Consider the following 13,910-nt stretch of genomic DNA (forward strand, 5'->3'; position numbering starts at 1 on the left):
CCCATTTTGATATGTCACACGACCACCTTCCCATTTAAATTTCTGAAGTTGAATTCAAGATGGCGGACATCAAGATGGCTACCGACCATGCGGGTGACGTCAATGTGGTTCCCTCTTGGCCTGATAACGTTTGGTCATGCCATTTTTACGTTCCATGCCGCAGTGGCCTTGTACTGGGGGTGTTAAGTGACTTATTGAGCCATAACTTTGTGGTATTGTTAACTCTGCAACAATTAAAGTTAGGTGAAAACAAATGTCACAGTTGTTTTCCTGGTGAAATTCTAGCCCATTTTGATATGTCGCACGACCCCCTTCCCATTTAAATTTCTGAAGTTGAATTCAAGATGGCGGACATCAAGATGGCTGCCGACCATGCGGGTGACGTCAATGTGGTTCTCCCTTGGCCTGATAACGATTGGTCATCGCCATTTTCACGTTCCATGCCGCAGTGGCCTTGTACTGGGGGTGTTAAGTGACTTATTGAGCCACCCTGTATACAGGGTGACTGGTAATTAGATGTATTCCCTGAAAGGGGTTAAAGTAGAGACAATTTGCAATAAATTTGACCATATGATACCCCGTCCGAAAATTAGTAGTTTTCGAGATAATCGAGTTTCTATTGTTTTTCTAAAAATGACAATTTTCCACATAAAAAGATGAATTGAGAAAACACTGATAATTGTAGGGAACTTATTTAAGCGTTTTCTGATAGCTAACAAACAAGTGGTTCGTTTTAAAAAAAGTTTTTTCCAAGTAACAATCACATGTAAGTACCGGGTGGGTCTAAACTTACAAGTGATGATAAAAAAATGCACTCTTAGTTTACTTGGCAACGTATTAATAACAAAAATGGTATGACACGAACCGTACAAATTACTTAAATTACTTCCTTGAGTCATCAGCTATCCAACAAGGTACAAATGTTGCTAACATTTACATTTGTGTACAAGAAATAATACTTCATTCATCTTCATGTGTATGGAATCAATGAACAATACAATTAAAGAACATTACACGTCTTGCTCAAAGTGGGCACCTCCGTTACGAATGCAGGAACGCAGGTTTTTACGGGTCATTTGGTCTCTTAACTCGTGATGTGATGGGGGCCTTGACGTGTTGACCAGCTGTTAAGATCCTCTCCCTGAGCTCTTCTTGCGAGTTTACCGGTGCCTTGTCATGTGGCTCCAAATGTAAAAGTCGCAAGGCGGCAAATCGGGGGATCGAGCCGGCCAGGGAATCGGTCCGCCTCGGCCAATCCATTTCTTTGGGTACTTTTCATCCAGCCACTGTCGCACGCCCAGGCAGAAGTATGGATGGGCGTCATCAACAATAATTTCATCGAGCCATTTTTCCTGCCCCAAATCTTAAATGGCATCACTTATGAACATTTTTTGCGGAACGGGATGGCAATGTTGTTGGAGGATGTGCCTCTAGCTACAAGACGTGACATGATTTATCAGCATGATGACTGCCCAGCTCGATCCCCCGATCGATTTGACGCCTTGCGACTTTTACTTTTAATTCAGGAAATGCATGTTACTTCTCTCTCGCATAATATCTAAGACACTAAATGTTAAAATATACAAAACAGTAATTTTCCCTGTAGTATTATATGAATGCGAAACTAAGTCCCTTACATTGAAAGAGGAACATAAATTAAGAGTATTTGAAAATGAAATCATTAGAAAAATATTTGGACCTTAATGGGATGAGGACACAGGCGAGTGCAGAAGGTTACATAATTTAGAACTAATATTCATGTCCAGATATTATTAGAATGATTTAATCAAGAAGACTTACGTGGGCAGGCCATGTGGCACGAATGGGAGAGGAAAGAAGAGTTTACAGGAATTTTTATTGGAAACCTGATGGTAAGAGACCAAAAGGATGCACAAGACGAAGATTGAGAGATAACGTAGAGATGGACCTGAAGGAAATCGGTAGGGATGGAAAAGAGTGGATAATAGATCTTGCTCAAGATAGGGACAGATGGAAGACCTGTGTTGCTGCAATCATAAACCTTCGAGTTTAAGAAGGCCAGAGAGTTACATATACCAGAAGATCTATTGGGAAACCACTTTGTTGCTAAGTGTCGACCTATTAGATCATGAAGTCGTCAAATTGATCATCAGGTTCGGATTTTGCAACTATTGTGACTTTTGGGGGGGGGGGTAATTTCGAACACTGGTACAGGCAGTGGAAGAGGATGCTTAGACATTCACCTGGGGAAAGGGCTTAGGCTGAAAAAGGGTCTGAAAGACTCACTACACAGGGCTGCAAGCCATTGGAGGAGTCAAACAATAAGGCTATAGTCTATCCTGGCACCAAGCTCCTACATTCCCCGTGCATTGTTGCTCTGTGCCCACCGGAAGATGCTGGATGCTGAACAAAAGGGAAGGCGAGGAAGTTGAATGCATTTCCTGGGTCTGGAACTGTAACAGGCCGGCGATTATAAAAGGAGATAATTAAAGGTTTCAGGAGGAAAATGCCACTGGTTATCTTCCCGGCATCTTGGAGTTAACGAAATGTGCGCCAGGGTACGGCATGGCTTCAACTCGGAAGTGTCTCTGACGTAATCGTGCTGTGCTTAATCGTTAATTAATTTGATGGTGGTTGGTAATTATGTCGTCGTGCGGACAAAGGGTTTTCTCTGTTTTCACAAACATTCTTTGTAAGCTCTAGATCACCGTGTCTCATAACCAGTGGCGGTGGCAGTAAATAAGTGAGGAAGTAGAAAATGGGGGGGGGGGGGGGGGCAGGCGACTACTTTCTGTGAGGGTTGTTACATTTAATATACAGCTAAATATGCTCTTTTTGCATGCAGGCACGTATCTAGAAATATATTTCGGGGAGGTACGAAACAAGTCTCAGGAATAATAATAATAATAATAATAATGACGTTTACATTAAAATTATTTTATTATTATTATATTGATTTAAATTAATACTAAATAAAAATACAAATTAATTAATATTATATTGTTATTATTACATGACTAGGTAAAAACCGGATAAAATAGAGATAGGCCTATAACAGCCCGTAATCATTATCTAGCTTACCTCTAGTTAAGATCGGCATAATTTGCATAAAAGCAAGTGCCCTGGGATATAAATGAATGTCAAATACATGAATAATTGAATAAGAAAAAGGGATGTTAGATATAGTTGGCGAAAAGTTAAGTTCCTGATTAATATTTAATGCATATTAAATAGGAGTGTGCAAGCATAAATAATTGGTACTGTCCTTCAATGACCCCAATAAAAGCCTTGCCTTCAAATAAGTTCAGAGGAAATTATAACCATCGACTACACAATAAATGCTAAAAAGTATATTTTCAAAATTTAATTTTAGTACTTAGTAAGTCTTCCGGCGGGGGCGAGGTGAAAATCTTGGAACCCCTAGATATGTTCTTCTTTGTATGATATTTAGCAGTATTTTTTATCTAGTTTTTTCTTAACTGCTGGTGGGGGGGGGGGGCGGACTGCCGTGCCTCCCATGTTTTCTTTCTGTTTCGATTCTTTGGCGTCTCTTCGGTTCATTAGGCTCATGGGTCAATCGCGACGATGAGGATGAAACGGATGATGGGACCAACGCAGTGATATACCCATGGCTTAAAGATGGTTCGAACCTAGGACCTTTGTAGCGCCTTACGCTAACCACTCCGCCACGGAAACTGGCCGCTTTCCCTTTTGGCTCCGTCATTGCTGATAACCAATGCTGAAACCTGAAATTGTTAGGTGGAAGGATGTTTGTTCAAACTCTGAGTCAGAATCTGTGGTAGGTGGGAGTAGCAATTCGGCTGTTAGCTGCAGTAAATGGTATCCTCTAGGATCCACCTCTCCTATTTCCAGTACTACCGGTAACTACTCTTCATTTTCTGTATCATGGTAGACACATATCATTAAATTCATACAAGGTGAATCCATAATTGAATACGTCAAAATATTTTTACATATTATAAATGTTTATAGATTTATAAGAACCTTATAAGAACCGTAAATGTTTTCAACTTATTACACAGACACACCCACCTGTCAGACACGTATCTAGAAATATATTTCGGGGAGGGGGTTTCCGAAACAAGTGTCTCAAAATAATAATTTTTAAATTTAATAATTATAATCATATTAAATTAATGAAAATATTCAAATTAATTAATATTATGTTTTTATTGCATGAATAGGTAAAATGACGGTATAAAAATAGTCTTATATTATAACAGTGCGTACTCATTATCTGTCTTACGTATAGTTGAACTCGACAAACTTTAGGAAAAAAACAACTGTCCTGGCAAAGAAATTAATATAGATAGATAAAGAATTGAATATTTATTGAATATCAAAAAAATAATGTTAGGTGCAGATGACGAAAAGTAAAGTTCCTGGTAATATTTTACATATTATTATAAGTAGGGATAAATCTTGCACAAATATTCTTTGGGTACTGTCATTCAAAGTCGTTAGATTTCAATACATTCATTGCCTTCCAATAAGTTTGGCGGAAATAAAATAACCTTCGATTAAAGTCTTAGTAAGTCTTTTAAGGGAGTCCTGACCCCTCCCCCCTAATTATGTCCTTACCACCAGGAGCGTATATTCTAGGTTATATAGACTACCTGCGAAGCCTGAAGTCTAGATAATGAAATAAAGGAGAAAATCTATCAGAAATTGTATATAAATTATTCATATCAGTGAGATGATGATGATCCTGATTCTGGAGTTGGCAACCTGATTTCCTATGAGTTTGCAACCTGATTTCCTATGAGTTGGCAACCTGATTTCTTATGACTTGGCAACCTGATTTCTTATGACTTGGCAAACTGATTTCTTATGAGTTGGCAACCTGATTTCTTATGAGTTGGCAACCTGATTTCTTATGAGTTGGTAAACTAATCTCTATTCATAGCCTAGGACAACTTGACGTAGTGAGATAGCCCAGATATTTGACTCTTTATACGCCACTGCTTACCACCCACACACACTGAGTTACTCGGCAGCATTCCTTAAAATACACTACGTTGTTGCCTGTACTGCATACACAGTAGACAACTAACATAAAAAAAGACCAACTCCTCCAAATCGTAAATCCACTACCTGAAGAACCCTCTATTCTCCAGCCACTGCAAGAACGATGTTAATGTAAACAGAACCACGTGACTTCTGAGAAAATAGTTCCTTTCCTATGTGTTTGTGCTGGTATTATTGTGCCCATGAATACATTCGTCGTAGCTGAGCAGTTCATTATGTAAGGTTCCAGAACTTCAACATAGCAGCTACGTTGAGTGGTGTGACTTTATCACATGCGCTAATTTCCTACGCGCAAGCTTCCTGCACAGTTACCATTCAAACAGCCAATAGAATTTTATCAGAACCATGCGAATTTGTTTACACCGTCTTCGTTTTTACAGTGGAGGAAGAATAGTTATATTTTTTGTGTCTGCAACCTTCGAAAAATGACAGCGAAAGTGTACGTTAGGCAATGATGGAACCTTGTGCGGGATTATTGAAGCAAGACTCTAGCGTAGAAAGCTACGCGTGCACCTTCCATACGAACGAGGATACGTTCCACTACAACGCATTGTTCCCTGCTAATGGATCACACTCAGTGTCTGCTCGCATGACAGTAATATATGTGATCAATGCAGGATTAGTCAATTTTGCCCAGGAAGATTTATTTAACATACTAGTTCATGTCCTTTGCTTAGTGTCTCTCAAAGATCCACCCAACTTGAAGTTGTAGTTTGGTACCGGAGCGTGTTTATTTATTTTTGGCGTGTTTGGTTGTTAGCCATACAGTAAAACTTCGTTAATCCGGACTAATGGGGGCGATAAGTTGACCGGTTTAACGAAAGTCCGGATTAACTGAAATAACCTAAAAGAACAGTAGAAAGATCAAAACTCCGTTTATAGCAACAAAACACGTTTATCATGGTGTATCTGAAAGGCATAGGCCTGAATACACTATACAGTACACTACAAAGTCTGCGGGAAATAGAATTGCATTAGTGGTTGACTGCCTTTCCTCTGGGAAGTTCTCTTGTTGACTTCTAGCCACATATAAAACCTTGCATATTGCTCTTTTTTTGCCTTTTGCCTGTCCGGATTAAGAGAAGTCCGGATTAACGAGGTTTTACTGTATATCAAAAATCAAAACTGGAGAACCGAGGGCTCCTCTAGACCTTTTGCGACATTAGCTTAACCGTTTTCGAAAAGTCCTCTTTTTCGAGAAACCGCTATGTTATTTCAAATTCTGGTGTCTAAGGGATGGCATTCCAGTAGTCACCCAAATGTCAACTTCCCTTTCATGTAGTACACCCTGGACTGCATTCTTGCAGACTACTGAAGCTCTGGCGTTTGGACTCTCAGCCAGTATAAATCTCTATTGGGCTTGTGTTATACCTTGTCCATGTGTTTTTGTGTGTCCCCCTTCATCCATCTCATTTTATCATCAATCATCCCCATCGTCGCGATTAGCCAAAATAGGGAGAAAAGCGACGTAAAATGAACTAAGTCAATCCATCAACATTTCAAATTCTGAAAAAATACATTTGCTTAGAATTCCTTCTGCAGCATTCTTGTTAATTTTCATGTGGCTTTTCTCGCTAGATATCAGTGATTTTGTTTTTGTTTGTGTGTGTTTTAAGTCCACTTTATGCACAAAAATGGTAATCGTGACTGGACCAACAGTTTAAAGTGGCATCCGAACCACTATGTGCCTACATCAGGTATCGAACCAGGGACCCCTTGATTACAAGACGACAATATAACAACTACGCCATCGGGAAGCCCTAGATATCAGTGATGCACAATAGGCTTACGTAGCCACGCAACTATTGCGAATAGGTTGACAACGGAAAAATCAAACCATACGAAGAATCACGTGAATTCTCTAGAAGGATTCTAAGCAGGACTTCTACAATTACAATCAGGCACGTATCTAGAAATATGTTTCGGACCAAATGTCTCAAAATAATAATAATAATGTTTAAACTAAAATAATTATAATTATATTAAATTAATTAAAATATTCAAATTAATTTTTATATTTTTATTTTATGAATAGCTAAAAGGCCATTGTAAGAATAGTGGGTAAACTTTCCGTATCCGGAAAACGGATTTCTTAAAATTTACAGGAGAAATTCCTTACCGAATGCAGTTTCTTTAGACTTGTGGAAGTTCGGGGAAGTGTTTTCTCGCATCGTTCATTGAATTTTGCCGGTAAATCATGTATTTTTCGATATAAATGTGTGACCGATGCACGAAACCTGTTGCATCCATTTCCTTCCAGCCGGATGTTGCCCGTAAGTGATGACGTAATCCCGGTCAATGTTTCCAGACACGTGTTTTTGTAACTGAAGAAGGTACTTTTCCGCAAATGGTTCGTGGGGCTGTGTGTCAATAGTGGAGTGGGGGTGGAAACACTGCATGCCGACTACGGTAGTGAAACCGTGACCGCCATTTATCGTGTTACCGAAGGGAAAAAGAATCGAACACAATTTACTTCATACGTCAAAAATATAGATAATTTCCATGAAAAAAGCGAAGTGCCACCTTCAGCAATGTTTCTCAATGCAGAATACATAACTAGGAATATGGAAAGTGACATAAATTGCGAGTTTCAGGCGTTTTCCGGATACGGAAAGTATACCGAATAGTGGTATAATAGCACCTAGCTTACGTGTAGTTCAGGCCGGCAAAAATTGAAAAAAGAAAAAGAAACCTGCCCTGGCAAGGAAATTAATGTCAAATAGATAAAGAATTGAATATTTATTGAATATAAAAGAGGATGTTAGATACAGTTGATGAAAAGTAAAGTTCCTGGTGATATTTTTTGAATGTTACGTTAAGTAGTGATAAATCTTCTTTGGTACTGTCATTCAAAGTCGTATGATCCCAATATAAACCTTTCCTTCCAATACATTTGGCGGAAATAAATACCTCTCGATTAAACAAGTATATTTTCATTATTTTCATCATTTAATTTACTAAGTCTTTTAGGGGGTCCGGACCCCCCTAAATACGTCCTTGATTACAATGCATTTTTTTCAGAATTTGGAATACCATAGCGGTTTTTGAAAGGTGAGGACATTTCGAAAGCGGCTTCGTTGGCGTCAGTCCAGTGAAGGTCGTTAGGAATTATCTTCCTCCCGAGTGGTATATAACTCGAACTTCATAGGGTTGAATGATTTTTACTTGAGGCCACGCACACTCAGAGAACTAAATGCATCATATCGATTGATGCGCCAGAATGCATCGATTGATGCACTAAAGTGTGTTTTATGGCTTCTTCAAAGAATCAGATTCACATTTGATGCATTTGTGTGCATTCTTGTATGTCGTGAAAGAAACACCAATTTGATCGACTCGTCCTCCTGGGCAACTGAGACTAGATAGTTCATAGAGATCGCGAATCTTGAAATCTTTTTTGATTCATAGCTCATAAGGAGAATTTGATCCTAAGAATCCTTAGGCCGCCGAAGATTGGTAATTATGATTTTTGCAGATGCGTATCGAGTAGTATAGTATAAAATACAAGTGAGGATTTATTTCAGTCGAGATGCACTTCAATGCATCATCAGTTGATGCGTTTTGATGCACCTTGATCAGTTTTGATGAACCAGAATGCATCTTTTTTGATGATGCAGGAAGGTGAATCAAGGAACATCAACTGATGCATTGAAGTGCATCTCGATTGAAAGAAATCCTCACTTGAATCAAATGCTGCACATTGGTGTTTCTTTCACGACATACAAAAATGCACCCAAATGCATCAAATGTGAATCTGATTCTTTGAAGAAGTCATAAAACACACTTTAATGCATCAATCGATGCATTCTGGTGCATCAATCGATATGATGCATTTGGTTCTCTGAGTGTAGAGAGTGTGGGGAGGATTCCCCCAAATGATCCCTGCCAGTGATGTCTTTCCCTCCTCAAAGAAAATGGAATTGAAAGTACCGTATATAGTGTACCATTTAGTAATTATGTAACAAACATAACTGAAAAGTCATTCGTGATGTCCAATGATCATAGATTTCCCTGCCGGAACATATTCAGCCTTGTGGATTAAAGGAGGACACTATTCTGCAAATGGCCAACCTCACCGAGCCAACAGCAAGCTGGTTTCCATCGCATGCATAGTGCTGATATTTTACATGTCTAAAGTGTTCACAAGAAACCCGTAGGTAGGTTAAATCTTGGCAATATACATTTGATCATGTTTTGGTGGTTACTTTTCGATAACTTTGTATGAGTTTGGGTTTTCTTAGAATGTAAATACAGTAAAACCTCGTTAATCCGGACTAATGAGGGCGATAAGTTGACCGGTTTAACGAAAGTCCGGATTGACTGAAATAACCTAAACGAACAGTAGAAAGTTCATTAAAACTCCGTTTATAACAACAAAACACGTTTATTATGGTGTATTTAAAGGGCATAAGCCGAAATACACTATACAGTACAGTACAAAGTCTGCGGGAAACAGAATTTCATCAGTGGTTGACAGCCTTTTCTTTGGGAAGTTCTCTTGTTGACTTACTTCTAGCCACATTTAAAACAACCTTGCATTCTGATTTTTTTTTTTTGCCTTTTGCCTATTTGGATTAAGCGAAGTCCGGCTTATCGGGTTCCGGATTAACGAGGTTTTACTGTATCCTGTTTCTAAATTACGTGTAAATGTTATCATAAGATTTTATGGCGTAGGTTAAAACCAATATTCTAAGGTACTTAGAAACCACAAGGCAATAGTTTAGCTTACTGACTGATAACACATTTGCATACCCCCCCAAATAAAACTACCTCCCGAAATGAAATCACAAATACGCCATTGAATGGAAATCTACCCATCTTCCTAAAATTAATTCGTACACTGCTCTACAGGCAAGCAATTAATAAGCAACAATAGCGCATGGTGAGAAACACCAGGGATTTCAATTCTCAACATCCTAACTGCGAAGGGCCACACAGTTGGCAGCAAGATGTATGCGATTAAACAGCAATAACTGGAGACAGACATTCAACAATGAAAGAGCGACATTATTAGCTCCAGTGTGTTACTCAACAATCCTTTGTGTGGCCCTCAATTGCCCTATTTGCCTTATTAAAGAAACCGTCTTCGCAGATACCGTTCGCAAACGAAAAACTACAGTGGAAGCTCAATTCCCATCGTGAATGCATTCTTGTATGTTGCAATTAGCCATCGGCCGCTGCACGAGGTAGCTTATACGTCTCGGGGAAGAGATTACGTGATCACGAAGCTCCCGGCATCATTTGGAAAAAAAGCTGTCATTTGGTGATAAGGACCGAGCGCGATTGTTGTGAAACACCTGCTTCGGCCTTTGTTCTTTTTTTTCGCATTGTTGTGAGTAGGCCAATCTAAGTCGACTGCAATACACGCAAGATGTAATTGCCACGTTTCCATCGACTGCGGTCAGAGGGTTCTATTGGCTGTGGTAGTCCCAAGAAACAATTATTTACCATTATAATGAGGTCATATAAAAACAAAGACTGTAATTTTAAAAATACACATGTAGACAGAGATTATATATTTTCAATGTCGAAAATATGTAAAACAGGGACTGCTTTAGTGAAAATGTTAATGTTAATGTTCCACTAACATAACCCGTGCCTTGGCCTATCTCCCGGCTGCCAGTTTTCCTCCCACAATCCTACCTAGAGGTGTGGTGATCTTCAACCGGTAATGGGGTGACGTGGGGTTAGCACGTCGAACCCCCAGCCGTTGTAGGAGATTTACGAGAGCAGGTTACGCTACTCACTGGTAGCTCCCTAATTTCCTCACGATGGTGGGTTGCCACCGGTCCTATACACAGGTCGAGAACCCAGAGATTGAACCCAAGCGGACTCGAACCCACATGCCGTCACGCAGTCGGAGTCCAAAGCACAGAGCCTTATACCGTATGGCCACGGAGGAGGACAACAGTCCCACTTCAACATCAATTTATTCTTACGAAAAACAATTTGGATTTTTAGAGATAATATAAACTAATAACAATAATAATGTCAAAATAGTAGTTGAAGTAATCAATCGAAGATATCAAGACTAATAAATAATTGATTCATTGAGTTACTATTTTAAGTCCACTTTAAAGCTCGAACCACTGGGGTCCTGGGTTATAAGGGGTGACCTTCCACGTAGTACACCCAACTGTCAACCTCACTTCCACTTAGTACACCCTGGACTGCAATTTTCAGACGAACGAGGCTCTGGCGACTGGCCCCATGCCAGTATAATTCTGTGTTGCCCTGTGTTTCGTTCTTATGTGTGCTGAGTGCCTGAGCGCCCCAGCTTTTAACCAGTCAGAATGTATTAATATTTCAGTTACGACACGACACTACAGTTGTTATTTTAGTTACGGTAAGGGGCTGGACCCCGTATAAAGTGAAGGGTGCAAAATAGCCTAAGTGCTGGCGCACCCAAAATTTTGAATTCAAATTCAAAATTCACTGGGGTCCTGAGTTCGATGCGATCTCACTCTCAAATGCAGATCCATTGCTGATTGGCCGATATAACAAACTCTGGCAAGCGTTGAAGAAGACGGACGGGAGGATTGAATATCTTGCCAAGATAATTCTTCAATGAAACATTTTCCCCAATCACTTAGCTCACATTTTTCAACAATAATTATGAACACAAAATATGAAATAGCATTTTCTACTCACCTTGTAATGGCTTTGAAACCAAGGTCTTCACACTTGAAAATCCCTCCTTGTATATCGGAGCACTATATACTGAAATCCACTTCTAATAACCATAAGGCATTTCTTAGTGATTTTGATTACAATGGGGTAGCAGTACACAACAAAACACTTCTGGACGAACAAAAATATGGAGCTCTAAATTTTACCGGATATTGACATCGGTCAAAAGGTCTCTTCCGGCGAACAGCAGACGATCAACATTTTAATTAGAAATTATTTGGCAGAAAATGCACGGTGCTGGTAGCTGTCAAAAATTCCTTGGGAAGACACTAGGTGTAGAAGGGGGCTTGCAACAGCCACAATATATTCATCAAAATGTCTTTATAGACACACAGTATTCATAAGATTGGCAATTATTGAACGGGCAGGTGTTAGGAGAGCCACATGACCGACGAAAATTCCTCACGAAAAAGCAGGGAAAAGATCGACAATGTAACATAAAGTCTTCTACCATTATGCCATAGAAAATTCATATGACAGTCACACGATCAACGATAATTTCTCGTAACAGCACACACGAAAAACTAGGCAAAAGAGAGACAATTTTTCAACGGAGAATTCTTAGGATAAGCACATGATAGACAGTTATCTTTCTTAACAGCAACACGCACGAAACAGGATCAACAATTGAACGAAAATTCTTCGACAATCATTCCACAGAAAATTCGTAGGATAAGCACACGATCGACAATAACTCCTCGTAACGCCGCCCACGAAAAAGGTAGCCACAGGATCACCAATTGAACGCAAACTTTGTTTAACCTGAATTTCACTCTCCTTGCGAGCCAGCGCTGGCACCAGCGACCACCGAGGTGAGCAATAAAATCGTTTGGAGGTTCTTCGGCTGCAGCGGAAGTCAACCGGAAGGGCTAACGAGCCCAAGGACAGGCTCCGGGAGGAAATTTCTTTGGTTTCTTCCATTAAGCAAACATCGCATACCTGCATTTTTTCATTCTGTTAGACAAAAGAAAGAATGACCAAACGCAGCGATGCGTGCAAAAATAATTATGCAACAGATTCGGTCTTTCTCTCTCTCTCTCTCTGCTTTTTCAATTACCAAACGCACGCCTCAAATTCACCAATGATCACGTTCCTATTCTTGTTGCTTGTACTGTACGTGACTCGACGATTCCAATCCTTTGGTTGGAGTTCGACGTGGTGTTTTTATTAAGAGGTTCACGATGGCTTTTATCGGTTTGTGTCAGTTTCAACATCTTTAAGCTCTACATCTGCCTCTGTTCTGTAGTGCCGCATCAGTGGTCGAGTGATATCGAATGTTCCGGTTTCGAGTCCCGACCTGCACGCATAAATGTACCTTTGCTAGTGTCCCTTCGGACGTTTCAGCCAATCTATATTAATTCTCATCGTTAAAAGGCCAAGAAATAAATTTGAGAGATATCATGAAGCCGATGACGTACTCGTTAGTATGAAGAAATACCTAATTCGACGATTGGTACCTGTTTTAAAAGCAAGCAACTCTCGAGCTGACAAACCTATTTCCATCAACTATATCGCCGTTCTATGCGTTTGTATGTGGTACACGCGCGCGCGTGCATGTGCTGGCGTGCGCGTATGAACCTAATCTATATTCTAAAGGGGGGAGAGAGAGAGAGGAGTCAATATATACGGGGTGTTCATAAAGTCCCGGTACCATTACAAAAAACATAGCTCGGAAACTATATGCAATAGAACAATTCTGTTGATTGCAAGATCAGCTACAACTCTCCACGTTTATACGTATGCCATACACCTCAATGTGCACCCCTCTAGCTGCTCTCAGAACATCAAGGCGGTAATCCACTTCTGCGCCCCAGCGAATCACCAGTAACATTTAGGATACTCTCCGTTATTCTTCTTCGAAGAGTATCAACATCTGGAACATGACTGCGGTAAACACAATCTTTGACATACCCCCAGAAAAAGAAATCCAAGGGTGTGATATCAGGAGAGCGCGGTGGCCAGTGAATAGGTCCATCGCGGCCTATCCACCTGCCAGGGAAATGCATATCCAGAAGACCTCGAACATCTTTTTACCAATGAGGGGATGCCTATTACTCTATCACGCATCAAGGTAGACGAAGACAACGTACGCATCAGTTGCATGTACGAGTAGTTTCCGAGCTACGTTTTTTTGTAATGGTACCGGAACTTTATGAACACCCTGTATAATTGATTTGTTTTGAATGTTTAAA

General features: G+C 39.9%; 1 protein-coding gene across 1 annotated transcript in view; it reads right to left on the bottom strand.

Moving 5' to 3' along the window:
- LOC145986558 (dual oxidase maturation factor 1-like) overlaps positions 1-12,449 on the bottom strand; it is a 445,828-nt gene extending 433,379 nt beyond the window's left edge. Inside the window, exon 1 of the mRNA XM_083120706.1 lies at positions 11,680-12,449. The gene's annotated coding sequence lies outside the window, so the exon portion shown is untranslated. The remainder of the gene's footprint in view (positions 1-11,679) is intronic.
- Positions 12,450-13,910: the final 1,461 nt, after the last annotated feature.

Source organism: Lepisma saccharinum, chromosome 4 (genome assembly GCF_977018435.1).
Source record: "Lepisma saccharinum chromosome 4, izLepSacc3.1, whole genome shotgun sequence".
Taxonomy (NCBI): domain Eukaryota; kingdom Metazoa; phylum Arthropoda; class Insecta; order Zygentoma; family Lepismatidae; genus Lepisma; species Lepisma saccharinum.